The 17,909-nt window shown below is 38.5% G+C and overlaps 1 protein-coding gene across 5 annotated transcripts in view; it reads left to right on the top strand.

The window, feature by feature from the left end:
* grip2b (glutamate receptor interacting protein 2b) overlaps positions 1 to 17,909 on the top strand; it is a 253,256-nt gene that overhangs the window by 98,906 nt on the left and 136,441 nt on the right. The gene's annotated exons all lie outside the window — the stretch shown is intronic.

The following is a 17,909-nucleotide window of genomic DNA, read 5'->3' as shown; positions in this document are numbered from 1 at the left end:
TCCTGTTCAGTGTAGGTTTTATGCGATGATCAGAAGACTTAAAACGATCCGTACATTTCCTTCACAACTGACCTCCCTGATCCAGACCAGTGTTTACAGCAAAGCCACAACTAGCATGACATTCTTAAAAAAAACCACTAATAATCTTAGGGAGGAAGTCAGGGTTTGTGTCCCATCTCTGCAACACTGGTTTGTTTTAACCATGACCACACACTCTTCCTACCTTAACCAAGCAGTTTTAGTTGTCTTAATCAGATCTCAGCGATCATGTCAGTTGTTTTCAAAAGTTGCAAAGAAAGCAGCATGTGATACAGAGCAGGATACAGCCTGAACAGGACGCCAGCCAGATCTGAAACATACATAGATAGATAGATAGATAGATAGATAGATAGATAGATAGATAGATAGATAGATAGATAGATAGATAGATAGATACTTTATTTATCCCGAGGGAAATTCAAGTATCCAGTAGTGTACGAAACATACATACATTAAACATAAATTAAACCTACATTAAAATAAAATGAACTTATAACACAGTAGCCACATTAAACAGTGCAAAACAGTAAACAGTGCAAATGGAGTGCAAATGGAAGTAAACAGTTCAAATGAAGGTAGAAATTGTCCTATTGTCTATCGTCCTCCCTGCCTTGACTAGGAGCTGCTGTACAGTCTGATGGCCAGGGGCACGAAAGAGTTTTTGAGTCTGTTGGTGGAGCTGGACTGGGACTGCAGTCTGTCACATACAGACAGCCATTCACACTCACATTCACACCTACAAGCAATTTACACAACCTGCATGTCTTTGGAGTGGTCAGACACTTTTATTTATTTATTTATTTATATTTATTGTTTGTGCTTTCCCACTGTTGTTAATACTTCTTGCTGGCAGATTGGGGCATTCTAATATTTCTGAACAATGAAAACCAATGACTTCCAGTAAGCTGATTAATGACCAACAGCACTGTATCTCCAATAAATTACATTCACATGCAACTCTGCACCAGTAATAACTTTTTGGGGAAACAAATACAACAGCAGAATATGTACGAGACTGGAGCAAAGTGGCACTGCTGGGATGACTTAAGACATTTTCTCCCACAGTGACAGAAAAGTTTGGCACTCAGTTTTCTTGTGACACTGTTTTGTTTTGCATTGCTGTTCAGTTGGCTTAATTAGTAAGTGCTACCATTTAATTAGCTCTGAGCTGGTTAGTGTTGATGCTACAGTTTGTTAGGTACCTCATGTTCTTCAAAGACTTTGGAAAGTGTTTCACAGCGAGTTCAGTTTTTGTGAGGTTTATTTTTTAACTTGCTTTGATCGTACAACAGCTCAGTGAAGAGAGCGAGAGGGTGAGTGTGGTAGAAAACGTATAGAGGAAGGGGGTATACAGTAGTAAATGTTCATGTGCGAGAGAGGGAGGTGTGAGTGTGCCGATTTTCCTCTGCCCCCCTCATATATCCTTTCATCAAACAATCTTTTTAATCACTCAGCAGAAACTGCAGCAACCAGACTTCAAACAGCATCAAACAACCATCTGAGAACCAAACATTACACTGCAGGCGGGGAAAGGTCACTTTGAAACAAGAGGGAACACAAGAATATTAAGGCAAACATCCCAATACCCCCCTCTGTTCCAGCACAATAGATGATGTTTTTATACTCACATGACATATACCATTTGCTGGATGCTTTTGTTTAGCGCATCTTATGGCAACAGGAGATCTTACATGTTTAGCATGCATGGTATATATCCAGAAGGGTGGGACCAATGGATCACTTTACCAATATGTAATATTGATATTTGCTTCTAATCTTAATGCTGGATATCAACCAGAGAATAATCTTAGTAGATAGTCACCCAACTTTAATAAGAAACTAGCTAGTTTCAATGATGAGTTTTAATTGCATCCTATTTGGTTCAGTTGAGGTTGGTCTAGGGCCAATGACAATTCTAGATCGAGAGTCCACTATATACTTTTCAGGGGAATCGGACATCGCTGTATTTACTGTCCTTTTCCAAAATTCACATAAACTCATTGAATAGCGGATCTGCAAAATGTAAATAAGCCTACTAGATGGCTATGGCGATTGGACAAATTACTCCAGGTGGCTCTTCCTTAACGTATTGTAAACAATGCAATTGAGTCGTGAGTACTTGAAAAGTCAGGTTTTAACCACTATTTTGAAACCTCTGTAGAATCTTTAATACGATATTGTCTTTTAATGGTGCAAATTGGAAAATGTATAGGCTTTCCACTTTGCATTCCGCTTAGGTAATATTTATTCCCAAAACGGGTACAGCTCTTTACCATTGCTGCCAGGAAATGAGATTGGCACCCATTTTGATATACGCTGAAAAAAAGGCTAAAAGTGAGGCGTTTTATTTCCCCCATTTTCTGGCTGATAGTGCCACGGAAAACTTTGGTCCTCCCATGAGAGTACAGTGTGAGCTTCAACTGCATACAACACAGTTCGACTGGACCAATCTCAGACCACTTTCTACAACTAGACTGAACTGTGGTTTCTAAGTCCATGCCTGGTTTTGGAAAATTCATCATATACGATTTTTTTTAGATGAACAATTCTTGGACTGGCATGATGGTGAGGAAAAATGTGTGAAATAACCCTCATTAGTTTCGTTGGATAGTTGTGGTATCACAAGACAGGCTATTGTTTTAGAGGCTTTTCCACTCTGACATATATAACAGCTTGAAAAGATAAACTTGAATACATGTAATGTTGGCACAAGGCATTAGCCAATCTGGGACACAAAGATATCTGTCAACCTTCCCAAGTCCTATCAATCAAAGACACACACCTTTGACAGTACAATTCAATCTTCCTTGTTAACGGCAGGTCTTATGGCACTCTTCATTCACAGCTATACGTGCAGTAGCTGACAGATGGTGATAGGCACAAACTACAGTAATGTAAGAGAAAAAAAGCATGGAGCACTTTGTCTGTTGTCTCTGAACAATGGTTGTGTGTGTGTACATGTCTGTGTGTAAGTGTTCAATGTGTGTTAGGTGGAAAGTAAAGAGGGACATTACTGGCTAGAGTGATATATGGGAAAATTATGGAATGCTGGAAAATAAGAACATTGCCAGGCTGGACCATTATATATGTCTCAAAGCATGATGTTCTCTTGCCAAAATGGTTCTGTGCCACAAATGAATGTCGATAAAACTACCAACCATCATGAGCTCAATTTGAATGAGTATGGTAGATGTGCCCTGCAGCAAAAATCAAAAATTTCCCTTAGGTGAATTAGTTGAAAGCCAGGGTAAGGGCACCGGTAGAAAGCAAGCTGCACATGAAATCATAGGAAAATAGCCACAATAACTCAGTCCATATGCTGACATATTCACAAAACACAGTGTTCTCAAGATGTTACCATTTATGTATGGCATGCTGGAAAATCTCTAATGTCTATATAAAGACACTGGTGTCCAAAGGTATTTCATTTTTTAACTAAATGTAAAAAGTGCATTTTGGATCATTTATATCTTACTTCAGTTATTTGTTGGAGTGGGGCAACATATATACCGCTGAATCCACCTTATACAACAATATGACTGTTGATCAAGTCATGAAACAAAACTGAGAGATTAAGTTTCATCAAAAAAAAAAAGTGAAGTATATTAAGCCAAAAACCGATTGTTTTGTTTGTTTTTGTGTCAAGACAAGATGGTAATAGTCATAAAAAGGAAAATATCACAAAAATAGAAGATGGAACAAAACTTAATGACATGAAAGAGTGATAGGTTGTATGTAAAAATGACAACTGATTATGATACTTTAGAAGGATCAAATGTGTCTTAGAGAGACTGTGAATATGTAAGCCATCTCCAAGTCTCTAATATTGTAAAGACTTTTCAGACGTGGTTTATGCATCTGTGTTGTGGAACCTAAATATACCCCAAAGCTGCTGAGCCTCTGCATTATTTCCATGAGAGCCACATTTTCATCTCAAATCTGCATCTTATAATTGTGCCTCCCGCGCTGAAATCATCAGCTCTCAACTCCAGCTGAAATTCTGCAGCAGCTGACAGATAATGCAAACTAGATGTGTGATTGGGATGGGAAATACCATCAGCCGGCAGCCAAATCCTGCTCCAGCAGTCAAACCTCCACCTGTACTGGAGCTGTGGATAAACAAACCCCACATGCCTATACATTTCAAAGTTTAGTCATGTTCAGGGTGCTACAGAAAGGCATCTAACTGGCACTCTGTGACCTTTTCATTTAACTTTTAAGATACCCTACAGCATATCAAAAACAACAGCGTTTTGTTCTGCCTGAATCTCAAATTCAGACTGCAGCAGAATACATCATCCTTCTTGAACTGCCGTGTTTCTATAGTATCCCAGAATGGACAAACCAAACACTGGCCCTGGCCTGGATAGGAGCTTTTGCTTACATGTGTGGAACGGGAGGGTGAGGCAAGGGCAATGTAATCTGCAACTACACTGCTAGATGCCACTAAGTGCACAACTAACTAACATCAATTGTGGATACTATAGTAAGAAGGTTAAAGAGAAAGCTGACTTCAAAACATTTGAAATGAACTCTACTTCACCCTTCAACCAATCCACCAATCATCACCCTATTACGTCTCACAGTTTCAGTAATTTACATCCTATTTTACTTTTTGCCCCAACCATATCCCCTTTGTGGAAAAGGTGTCTCACTTTTTACATTTGTAACAGGAATTTGCATTTTAAAATCATGTTTATTTTAAAAACAATTCTAGAGGCTCTGCTGGTATAAAAATATCTCAAAAAGCCAACTTACAGTGACAATGGGAAATGATTATTAACCACAAATGCCTATAATTATTTGGCTTCGGTTGGTGTGTTTTACAGCTCTAACAGCCAGATTGGCAGCAAGCTACTTTCACATGGGAGGCCATTTTCATTCTAACCATCTCATCATTTGTGAAAAATAATTAATCTGGCAGGTGAGTTTGGGGATGAATGTGCTATTGCTGCTATTGTGGACAAAAGAAATTAGTTCCCTGGCTTGTTTGCAACAACTGAAGTGGGTGAAAGACCTGTTGACTAGAAAACCTGAGTGGATGCACATCAAAAGCATGACAGATGGAGAAAAAATTTAAATCAGCCTGTTGAAAGCTGCTCACAAAAGCTGAAGAGGCTGAGCGACATCCACAGCTAGCTAAATGGTTACATCAGCATCAAAAGAGCAACAGAGAGGGGAGATAATTGAATATGCCAGCAAAAAAAAAACAGATCACAGCAAACGGAAGGCACCAAACAGGGTAGGTAATGAAATGTGACATTAGAAACCTGCTCCAAATGGATAAATAACATCATACAGATAGCCACTACAGCACTGCCTGAGGTAAGTTCAAACATCACTACTTTTCTGTGCAGTCTTATGGTTTTGTATGACCAGTCGCTTAATAGTTTTATGGAGGGTGACACTGGAGTGAATTTTCCACTCTGACAAAAATATCCCTGGCCCTTCCCAAACCCATGATATAGTAAAAATAAAGAAATAAAAATCCTGTCTAAACATGTACTCATTAACACTCTGCTTTAACATTCACCATTATGCCATAATTGGATTTTTTGACCACAGACTGCTGAACAGGCCAGCTCTTCTTTCTGAAACACATGTTAAACTTAGATTAGTTAGCCTATATCATAACTATGAAGACCTGGGGCTGCTGGAACAGATACGATAAACTTTTATTTTAATTAATACACCACATGTCACTCATGCTAAACACAACTAGAAGCATCAAGCTTTAAGTCTATTTTCTGCTATTTAGGACTGACCTCTGAAAATAGGGTTGAGAAGACCTCGCATTTTGTCAGTTGAATCAATGCACTTTCATTTCTGCTGCATCATTGTACACAGAGCGATGCAAGAGGGACAGGCTGTAAACTTTACAAACCAGGTCTTGTCTCAAAATGACCAAACCAAGACTAACTGTGATAGAAATAGAGAAGGGTGATGGCAGTGCAAGGCCGAGCAGTGTGATCATATCTGCTTGCTGCTCCGCCGCTCTCAGCTTCAGTGCTGGATGTTTATCTTTTAGGAGGATCTATTGGCAGAAAAGGAATATAATATTCACTGGTATATTTATATATAATATTTATTAGTGTATAATTACCTGAAAATAAGAATAGTTGTATTTTTGTTACTTAGTTTTGCATCTGCAACTAAACTGCTAGATGCCACTAAATCCTATGCAGTAAGTCTAGAACTAACATTAATCCCAGTCCCAGGGAACCAGGTATTTAGAGTTATTTGGTTTTCAATCTACTAAGGTGTACAGGATCAAAGGTCAGTCAGGCTTAATTGTATACACACACTCACACACACACACACAATGGTAAATTACTTTCAGCAGTTTCCCCTCAGGTTTTTAGTGAACATACCTGCAATGAAAGTGGTTGACAAAGTGTTTTATTTCAAAAACACATAACATTCACTGTAGGAAGAAAGACTGGTACCTGATTTTTAAAAAACCCACAGCTGAGGGGAATGAAAACCTTCATATTTCTGCTTTCAGTGTGAATGACACTGATTCCACTGCCTTCTAACTCTGACTTTTTAATAATTCAGGAGTGTATTTTTACTGCATGAATACATAAGTGCAAATAAAGCATGATACACACACAAGCTGGCATGGGCTCCAGTTGACACATAAAGACAAAGTGGGAAAGTCGAAAGAGAAAGTGAAAATAATACATTGCTGTTTCAAAGCAGGCAGAAACTTTGTTTTTGTTTGTTTTCAAATAATTATCCTCTACCACATGTTGGTGCTCTTTGAATGTCATACAGCAGCCAGAATCAATATATTGAAGCACTATACTTCAATCAACTAGTTGCCAGATTGTTCTCTGTAATGTCTGCCCAACGAAAAGAGAATAACACCTGCTCTAAGAAACAGCAGATAAATATTTTTTTTACCCTTGACTGCACATGTGATTGCTTGTAATGGTAATGATATAGGCATTAAATGTTACTATTGTAACCAATAAGAAGCTTCTACTGGTGCCATCTAAAGTTGCTTTTCTTGTGTAGCAAACTAGGTATATGTATGCTGAGAATTAAAGGTCCAGTGTTTCGGATTTAGTTGCAACTAACTAAACACCACTCGCATCTGTATTTGATGACCTGGAAAGGAGAACGGGCTGTAATGTGTGTAGGAGAAACTATGATGGTTGCAAAACTTGTGCAAAACACGAAAGACGCAAATGGTCCTCAATACAGCCACTGGTTGGTTTGTCCGTTCTGTACTACTGTAGAAACACGACATCTGTTGTCAAAAAAGGGTCATTCTAAGGCAACAAAAATGTGATTCCAATGTGGTGACATTAATGAAAACATACCAGTAAATATTGTATTCCATTATTGTCAATAGATTATCCTAAATGTTACACACTGCACCTTTAAATACGACACGGTAAAGATCTATTTTGTACTGTTTTTTTTAAAAGGTTAAGTGGAATTTTGTAAAATGGGTAAATTTCAAATACATTCATTTAATTTTGAAAATAGGTTTTATGTGTTTTAAGCATCACACTTTTGCACTTAAAACGGTATAGAAAAACATACTGTACTTTTAACAAAAATGTACTTAACAAGAGACATACTTGACATGCTTGGATGCTGCATTTTTAGTCTTTAACATATTTGAGTGTATTTATTTTTAGGGGCTATTTTATGCAGCTGGAGTGACCCAGTTTTGCCTCAGGGATCAACACAGCTCATCATATCTTCTTCTTATCTAATTGGCTACATCTATAACTAGACTGATAGAGGTATCGTCATGTTATCTTTTCAGTGAGAAATTGGCACATTTTACAACATTACAAGATGGCTTACAATGTGTGGTGACAGTGGCAAACATCTAGATTACGTTCATGACTTCATTTATGTTTTGATAGCCTTTTGTTTGAGGTGGCCAATACTTTCTGGATTTGTTAATATGTGTCACCACTAACACATGATTTAAATAGACTGTGATGTGGTCCTATTTTGTTTGATCCTAGGAATTTGTTGGGAAGTTTTAATTATTTAAGGTACACGTATACTATAATCTGCTATTGTGTCTTTTAAGCTCATGTTGTTTTCCTATTGTGATGAAGCCAAAGACACCTTTCATTTTGTGGGCATATATGTTGACTGAACACGCTGAAACCAAACCAACCAAAGTAACCCAATCCTACCTAACCTATTCTTACCTACTACTACCTACTGTAACTTAAACCTAACCTAATGTGATAATCTAACCTGAACAGTGTTTAATTCATCAATACAGTGCAAATGGGATGTAGGTATCGTACCATCCCAGGCTTTTTTGGTAAAATGTATGTAGAAATGCAAAACAAGTACCAAAGTTGCACTACAAAACACAACTTCAGCTGCCACACTTCACCGCTCCAAATGTGTTTATTTGGAGCAATGAAATTACCAAACAGGTGTATGTATACTGTAAAAACAACAGCTTTTTCTCCTCTGAAAATTGCACTGTAACTCAGTGATTCCTAACTAGGGGTGCTTGTACCCCAGGGGGTACGTCTGCAGTTGCTAAGGGGTAATTGAAAAGATTGAAGAGAAGCTTAACTTCTGTGTATATAGCCTCTTACTGAGTACTGAACACTGACATTACGTAGAGAAAACAAATGGTTGAGTTAGGAAGCTAATTATATACTGTATATAGCTAAAAGTAATTGTTAAATGGTTGAAACTGTTAGCTGAAGTTGTTGTAAATAATCGTGAAAGACCTAAAGTAGTGGATACAATACTGCAGATTGCTATAAGTAATGAATTCACAGTTGAAACAGTTTTCTAAAAGCCTTTGAAAAAATGGGTAAAATAGCTCAAAGTAATTGATAAATGGCTGAATTTCCATTTTCAGTTTGATGGGTGATGTTGATGAGGGGGTACTTTATCAGTCAGGGCTGTGGGGGTACATTAGAGTACAAGGTTTGGGAACCACTGCTGTATCCGAGTTTGCTCTACAGGTGCTGAACTACGGGTTCTGATATAAACATAAGACAGGAATGACTAGCTGGTAAGATGTACAACTTAGAAACAAACTGACAATATGATCATTCCTCAGTCAAAGACAACAGAGACAACGAGGGAATGAAGCCCATTTGTTACCATGTCTGACAGCAGTTTGTGAACTAAGCATTCTACTTACTTAGAAATCTCTGGTGTATTGTTACGGATACAAAAAAAAAGTAAAGTACTAAAGGAGATTCTTTCTCACTTGTTGCGTCTTGGAATCTGTCACATCCAAACCAGGTTTATACAGTAGATCTTTGACCAAACTGAGGAGTGATACATCATGCATTGTGGGTATGATGATAAATGTCTCAGTGGCTTTAAAATAGGAAAATCCTCCTGGTATTCAACCCTGAATATCAGATGTTATGGCTGCCGTGTCTGTCTGTGTGTGCACTCATGAGACATTTAGCAGCTAAATTTAGGTGTTAAATCCTCCTTTTCTTTTGCTCTCTCATCTCTCCACCCCCAGCCCTCTTTCTATCTGACTCTTCTGGTCTCTCTCTCTTCCCCCTGTCTCTCTGCTTCTCGCTTTGCTCTCTCTGTCGCCCTCTCTCATATTTTGCCCTCTCTCTCTCTCTCTCTCTCTCTCTCTCTCTCTTTCTCTCTCTCACTCTCTCTGGGCGATACTACGGTCGTGTGTGGGCGGATGTTTCATTCCTTCTTTTCGCTTCCTCCAGCACCAGAACCTTCTAACCTGCTATCACTGACTGCAGCTCCACGTGTCACTTATCCTACAGCTGCTGCTGGAACTGCTTTATTTTGGTCTTAATTTCCTTTTTGATGTGTGTGAAGCACATTTTTTAATGCAATGTGTTGATTACTAGTCAGGAGTGATTAATGAAGCACTTATGGAAAAGAAATTGAAATCACAACATAAAATGTATGAATATAATAGTAATAATAAATATTTAGAAATTATTGATGACTATCATATATGTGTTATTATGAATGTAGTTATTCTGCCACCTGTGGTTAATGTTAGTGTGAATGTTTTATTGCTAATAGCAGTTACAGTTGAACGGATACTGTGACATCCAAAATGTCTGATTTGTGACATATAGCTATCTTTTATCTCTCTCCAAACACCCTTGTTGGACCATTATCTGTAGGTACTCTGTTTCTTGTGACCATTTTGTGTTGTGCTAGCAATACTAGCTGTCTGAAGCTAATCTGTTGTCTATACAGTATAACATTCTAGGTCATGTTCAGATAACTTGTAGGGTCTATTTTAATGTTTACTTGATGAATTACTGTGTTGCACTTTCTATGGCAACTTAATATTCTGCTTTCAATAGTGGTCCTATTATAGATGCTGTGCTACTAAGAAGATACTGCTATAACAAATAATAATATCTTAAAAGGCACTTTGGGAGTGCAGACCTCCCCAACAGCCCATGCAAATCTACCCTACACATCCCCAATTGCTTATTTCTTACAAACGTTTACCTGCTGTCTTTGTTTCTGCAGTAACATTTGAGGTGGCTGTTGTGTTTTGTTGTACATTTAGTCACTGCACATCATTCACTTTAATTACAACGGGTTCATGCATGCACAACAAATTCTGTTCATTTTGCCATAGACGCAGGTGTCACAATTGACCTATTTCACAATTTTAACAAATTAAATGAAACGTAAGTATTGTATCCACCCCAGGATTCCACTCCCGAATTTAATAGGTTCCTCCTTGGCCCATGCTATACCCTTAAACCAAGTTTCATGAAAATTGGGCTTGTAGTTGTTCTGTAATGTTTAAAAAAGACCTCAATTATTATAAATATGCCCTCAAATCTAAGTGTTAGCCATTACAGGCCTCATTCGCTTCATGATGTCCTTGTCAGTAGTGGTAAGTGCTTTGTGTTTTCAGCATGCCTTAAACAATAGGTTCAGTTCAATCACCTATCTGTATAATGAATGTTATCCGTGAGGCACAAAGGCAAGAATAGTGTGACCTTGTTATCAGCATAGAAAACCTTTTATGGTGAAGGCTGGACAAAGAAAGCGTGTAACTTTGACATGGGAGACAGCTGTTTGTATCTCATTAACCATGACTTGGATCTTTCCCTATAACTTCAGCCAAGTAGTATATGTATTAAAACTATAATCACACCTTACCCACAGTGGTGGCAGATCAGAAAACGGTCCAATGAAGTGTATGATTTGCTGTCATTTGTAATGGTTCTGGAAGGTACTGACGGAGGGCATCATTTTGTTGATGGAGGTTTAGGATCAGGAAATGCTTACTATGTGTTAGAAGATAATGAGAGACTACATGTTTCATCATGTATGTTGGATGACCTATTGCTTTCAGATCGTAACCTCCAAATGATCTTGAAGCTTAAAGAAATTAACTTGTGTGAAAATGCCAAACTCTTTTCATGAGAAGGGTTTCACTATTCCATTTGAGAAGTCAGTCTTGTCTCCTCTTAGCCCTCCTATTATCAGTGAATAGCAGCATATTTCCCCATTTTCTGTCACACGTTGAAAAATCTCATCTAAGCAAGATGTACCTCACATCTCCCTCTCCCCACTGATTCACATATTTCCATCTCCTCCACTCAATGTAATTGACCTCACAAAATTCCATCTTCCTCTATACTTAACTTCTTTTCTGAGCATTTTGCACTGCATCTAATTCAGGTGAATGTAGAAAGTGGAGCTCATTCAATTTTTGCACTCAGTCTAAGTTAGAGCTAACACTGTAAGAGCATCAGAAACATTTCTACAATGTAACTAAGTCAGGCTGTTTTCAGTGTGAAATCTTCTCTAAAGACAGTTTATTCTTAGTATGAGTGCAGAGACAAATGCTGACATCTATACAGCCAGCCTCAATGCAGGAAATTTCTGAGGGGACACTTTGGGCCACCACAAGGAAGAGTGTACCTATTCAGTATTGTGGCTGAGGAATGAGTCTTGGAAATTGCAGCAGAGAGTGCATCCATCATGAGTCCACCCATTAGAGAGTCCATCATGCTTAGCTGAAGTTACAGACTGATATGATTGTGTCACAAATTTCGGATCTCATGGGAAAAAATGGTTGCCAGCCTTCTTCCTTAAAAACAAGTTTTGAGTTTGTGTGGCTTTTGTTTATAAAATCTGGATTGCTTGAATTTAGCAGTGTGAATCTAAATGTGCAACAAAGATGAGGGTTGCTGGGAGTAGAATATCAGCCATGTTTTGGGTTTTGGTACCCAAAAGCAAAGTTCTTACAGGACATTTCTAAATTCAAATACTGTCAGACTGTCAGATATCAACAATTTATAAGAAATGATTTATGAATTATGAATTATTCCATTTGTCAGTCAGCCACCAGATAACAGGTGGGAGCGAAACGTCTTGACAGTACTGACCTTTGAGGAAACAGAAATGCGGAGTCCAAAATGGAGAAGGCTTCCATTCTGATTAGCTCTTAGCATCACTCATTTCACATGGATGCCTTAATGAATATCGACACTTTGTGCTGTGACCGGGCACTGACAGGCCTTTTGTCTCGGTCTACTCCTATGATGGAGTCCTTCAAGGGCCAGCGTGCCGGATTTAGTGGCATCTTGCGGTGTAGTTGCAGGTTGCAAGTCCCTCCCTTCACCCTCCCTATCCAAGTCAAAAGAGAAACTATGGTGGTCGCGAAATGCGTTAAAAACGCAATGGCCTTATCTAGAGCCAGAATTTGGTTTGTCTGTTCTGGGCTACTATACAAACATGGCGCTTCAACATGGCAGCCTCCACTGAAGGCAACCCACAGTCTGTAGATATAAAAGGCTATAAAACCTAGCAAAAAAATAACAATTCTTATTTTGTGATTATCCACAAATGAAAACATACCCATGGATATTACATTCCATTTCTGCCATCTTTTTTTTTTAAATCAGAAAGTAGTTCTGCTATTTGATTTAACAAAATCAGAACTGCTTTTATTCTATGCTACCACACCCCACTGTAGCTGCACTGGAAATGTCTCAGTGTGATGTTATATAATCAACATTACCAGTGGCTTTAACTGAATGCTGTTCAGTTTTTCTACTTTGATTAAACACTTACCAAAAACTCTTAGCTGCCTGATGGAATGGCCACTTGTCTGGATGGGTACTTGACAGGGGTGATACACACTGTGGAGGTTGAACGGTGATTGTGGGCAGCTCGCAGGGAGAAAGAGCCGCTATCTGCTTATAACAAGTCCAGCCAACTCAGCAGGCTCTGACAACAAAATTGGCAATTTGCTTCCACTCTGAAACGTCTAGGTCAGGAGGTCGATTGGCTGGCAGACACCCATGATAAAATCAAGATAACCAAGTCATGCAGCACTACCAAGTGACTCCTGCGGGCATGAGATTTAACAAGCAGACCATATTTGATCAATAAACCATGATCAAACGTTTAGGGAGTAGGTCTTATGCCTGTAAGTCACTCCAAGTGCTTTAATGACACCTTTTGGGTGCTTTTAAAAGCACGTTTCACGAGAGAACACACTGTTTGTTGTGCACAGTTTGGGAGATTGGAGATCTGCCATCTGCTTTCCTTAATAGAGTCTGACCTCTCTCATTTGATCTGTCAGCAGAATTGCCAATTTGCTTCTCGTCTGAAACATCTGATTGGAGAGGTCAATTCATTTCACCTCCTGTGCAGGAACTGATTGAGTTGAGCCATGCACAACTGGCTGTAGTGACTGAGAAGGGAAGTGCTGCTGCAGATTAGACCTGGAGGAAATTGAGACGTTTTGATGGTTATTTAATGTGGTGCCTGTTGCAAAAATCTGGCTCTGCAACCATGCTTTTTTTTAGACAGATCATGATGCAGAGCTTATTATTATTTTTAAACATTGAAATGGTAAAGGAGATCTGTCACTTTGTCAGTTTGTTCAAGAATGAGAATTTCAAAAATTGTCGTATGGTTAAAAGTTCCAGTATGCATTCCAGTCTGGGCCAGTAGGTGTGGAAAGTCAGCAGATAAAATCAAACAGTTTGTTTAATGCTGTGTCTTTTATAGCATTATTTTATAATCCAGTTCATCCAGGGTTCAGAGTATAGTCACAGCCCACCTTTAGTTCACGTCATATACAAAATTCACTCTGCTCAAGTTCTCATGGAGCTGTTGCTGATGTGTTCTTGTTCTCCTACCATAGTCTGACAATATTCTACCTTGCGTGGGCGGATCAAATAGTTCTGTATGAGCAGACTAACACATTTGGTGTGTGAGTATACATGGGTGAATTAGAGCCAAAGTAAAGCTCTTTGTCATACTGAGGCTGAAAATCGCTATATAAATGCAGTCCATTTACAAGTTGTTCAGCATCACGTCTTTTCCATTTTCTCAGTTGTTCACTGTGCTCCTTTCTGGATGTCCAGACTATGAAAATCGTGTATATTGTTAGAAATACATTCTTATCTTATGGTTTGTTAACCAAGACGTCTTAGTTGCTCAGAGTTCTTAAGTTGAGGGAACGTTTGCCTATAAACAATCAACATTGTTAACCATAGACTTTATTCAAACCCTGATCAAATCCATTTAATCAACTTAAATATTTAGAGGTCACCTGCTACTGCTAGAAAGACAGATTTATGTTAGTGTGCTCCTTTTCACCTTGAGTTCTATTGCAAGTCCTACCCTCACTCCACTTCAGTTTGTCTGGTTCTCTCTCAAGCTGTCCATTCTGAGTTTGAGCTCAATGGCACCTGGAAAGACTGACAAGTCAGACAATTGAGGGATATTGCATCTTTTCAGTTTTTTATACACATTCAAGCATTTGCTGCAGATTCTTGATATGGCTGAATGAAAAGAACACTGGAGAAACATGATTGTTTTACAGTCAACCCTGACTAGATAGCAATCTAGAGGACAAAAGAACCAGGTAGAGCGAGAGAGTTATGTTCATCCTCTACCTCCCTATTACAGATGTACATGTACAGTAAGGTACACGCACATGAAACACACAACACAACACGACACAAACACCGATATTGTCACACAATTTTTGTCACAAGTTTTTTAATACAGAAACTCCACACATACATACACACACTCTCACACACACAGGAAGCCTTTCCATGGAATAATGTTGAAACAGAGGGTGTATAAAGACAGAGACAGAGATCAGCAGGATGGCAGAGGAGACAGGAAGCGCTCGATTCGGGTACGTCTACTTTCTGTTCAAACCTTGATCTACCGGGGGGAAGAACAGCGTCAAAGAGTGCTCTGCCATCGGTGGGGAGAGGCAAGTAATATATATATAAAAAACCTGCCCCTCTCTGTCTCTCTTTCTCTGCCTTGCTGTCTTTTTTTCCTTGATGTTATTTGGAGCACGAGGAACATCATGTGTTCTGTTGAAGCCTTTACATCTGCTTGAGCTGTCATTGGCAAGGAAACTTGTGCTTCCTGCATCATTCTCGACTTCCTCCTATGGATCAAAAAATTCATACTTTATGATTTCATTATTATTGCTTTTTTAGTTTGAATTTATTTATTTATTATGTATAAAGGTTGCACCGTCACTGTATGTTTTTTTGGGTGGGGATTGTCAACAGTTTTTCAAGAACTTTTTGTGAAAGTTGGTGAGCAGGAGACATGGCGAGGATATAATATGTGTTGATCGTCTTAGAAATGGAAGAAGCTGCTCTTCAGTGTCAATTAAGAAAAATATAACAAAACCACTGTAGTCTGCTTCCACATCTACGACCTTTGACCTGCAGTTGATGTACAGCCTCTATAGTGAAAATTGCACTGACAGAACTGATCTCCCATAAGAGAAGAATTCACATTTTCCCAGTAGGTAAACAGATTTTTTTAAGCTCAGGAAAGTTGAAAGTTATTTTAGATTTGTGCGTTAATTTTTTATAAGCTGAAAAATCAATGCATGAAGCTCCTGAAAGTTGTAGAATGACATGACTTTGTTGAAGACATGCAGAGCTCAGTGAAGTCTCACTTTTGTATTTGTTTGAATTGAGTTAACACCTGTGATATTGCGTAGTTATTTCAGCATTTAACTGGTCAGAGAAGCAGTGACCACTTATATAATCTATCTATCTACATATCTGTTTTTTTTGGAAGTGTTTTTAAAAAAAAAAAAAAAAAAAAAATTTATCAATGTATAACGTGTCAAACATACAACAGTTTGGGAGAGATGTGACATTGTTGAGGACACTGCTCATAAGTGATTTACTATGCTGTGAATAATTAAGAGAGAAAAAAAGTCGAAAGTTGTGCACATATGTGCCTATTGTTTTACCCCATAAAGGGCGGTTTCACTGGAACGAGCTTGTAAACTAACTGCCAGTCAGTGATCAAAGTGAGGCAATATAAATAAGTACTGCAGCATGAATTTATAATGAGCAGTCTAACTTTAAACTGTAAGTTACAGATTTCAAGAACCACACTAAATAAAACATAAATAAGGTGGGAGAAATGACTGTAGGAGTTTTATTCTCAAGCACATACCTTCATCTGTCACTGTGTGTTTTGTCTCTCAACATTCTTGCTGTGTGTCATAAAGTCTTTTTCTCAGGGTCAGGTCAACATTATGCCAACAGTCAATATAGATTACAATGTTTCCTCCTGCCAGCAGATTACAGCTGCTACTATGATGTTTAGAATCAAATTTTCTTCTGTCCTAGTTTCCGGACTCTATGAATCACATGCAGCACTTCTGGAGACTTGTGATCATGTCAATTCATGGTGTATGGAGATGCACATCTAGTCACCATCAACCTTAAATACTCCTTGACTTAATGTAAAATGTATATCCATTTTTTCCCTCACGTTTATGACCAATTCCCATTGCACTGTATTTTTGGTTACTGCTTATTTCCAGTGTTGGCCTGGCGAAGTTGTACGTCCATGTGTGTCCTCTAATACAAATGGCCACTTCTTTTCACCTGCCACTGAGGAATCCAGGGGTGGGGCCTCACCTGCTTCCCACTTGGAAGCACTGGCAGTGAACTGAAGAATTATCTGTTGTAGTCCATCTTGAACCATATCAGTCCCTTGTCGTTTGTATTTCAAAATTGGAAAACTGTCTTCAGGAGAATATTGTTGTTTAATACAAAGCGGTGATGGATCTCCTGACACTAGTCTGTCAGTGTTTTGAATTCAGAGCATTTACAGACTGTCCTAAACCCTTTGCTATTCAATTTTTCATTTGACAGAGAATACAGTTTTCTTTGACTGTCAAGTGTAAAGTGGTCAAGGCTCGAGGCACAAACTTGAGGAGCTCTTTCAAGTAAAAGAAATGTGAATCTTTGTTTGAAGTACAAATTGGCCATCTTTAAAATGTGGATCCAAACATCTTTGATCATTTTGCCACCCAAATGATTTAAATTACTGACAGATCTTAAAAAGAACCATCTACCAGGAACAGATGCCATTTTTTTAACAAAACACTAAGATTAGAAAAAGAGAGAAAGGGGATGAGAGTAAAGTAGTGGGCTGAAGAAGAGAAGAATATTCCTAGATAGGAGGAGTGTGGGAGGGGAAAGGCAGAAAAGAAAAGCTCTGTTCTTCCCTACCTTCATCTCTTTACTCCATCATGATTTGAATGGAAAGCAGTTGGCACAAATAGCACAAATTGTTGCATGGATTCACTCTCCATACAAATTATGAAACTTAAGAGGAAAATTATGCTGAAATCCAAGTTGGATGGCTCAAAATGTGTGCTGTCAAATTTAGGGAAATTGCCCTCTAGCAGTTCCTCTCATGTGGAAGCCATGCTGTTACAGGCTGTGTGTCCACTGGGAGTCTGTCTTTGATTTCTTTATCTGGTTGTTTTTGAGTGGGAAGGACACACTGTTACACAGAGTGCTGAACACAACTCTAGAAGTTGCAGCTTTTGGTGAAACAGTCAAACTCTTGAAATGTAGTTTCAATAGTAG

Source organism: Dicentrarchus labrax, unplaced genomic scaffold (assembly GCF_905237075.1).
Source record: "Dicentrarchus labrax unplaced genomic scaffold, dlabrax2021, whole genome shotgun sequence".
Classification (NCBI taxonomy): Eukaryota; Metazoa; Chordata; class Actinopteri; family Moronidae; genus Dicentrarchus; species Dicentrarchus labrax.
This window is presented reverse-complemented; position numbering and strand designations above follow the sequence as displayed.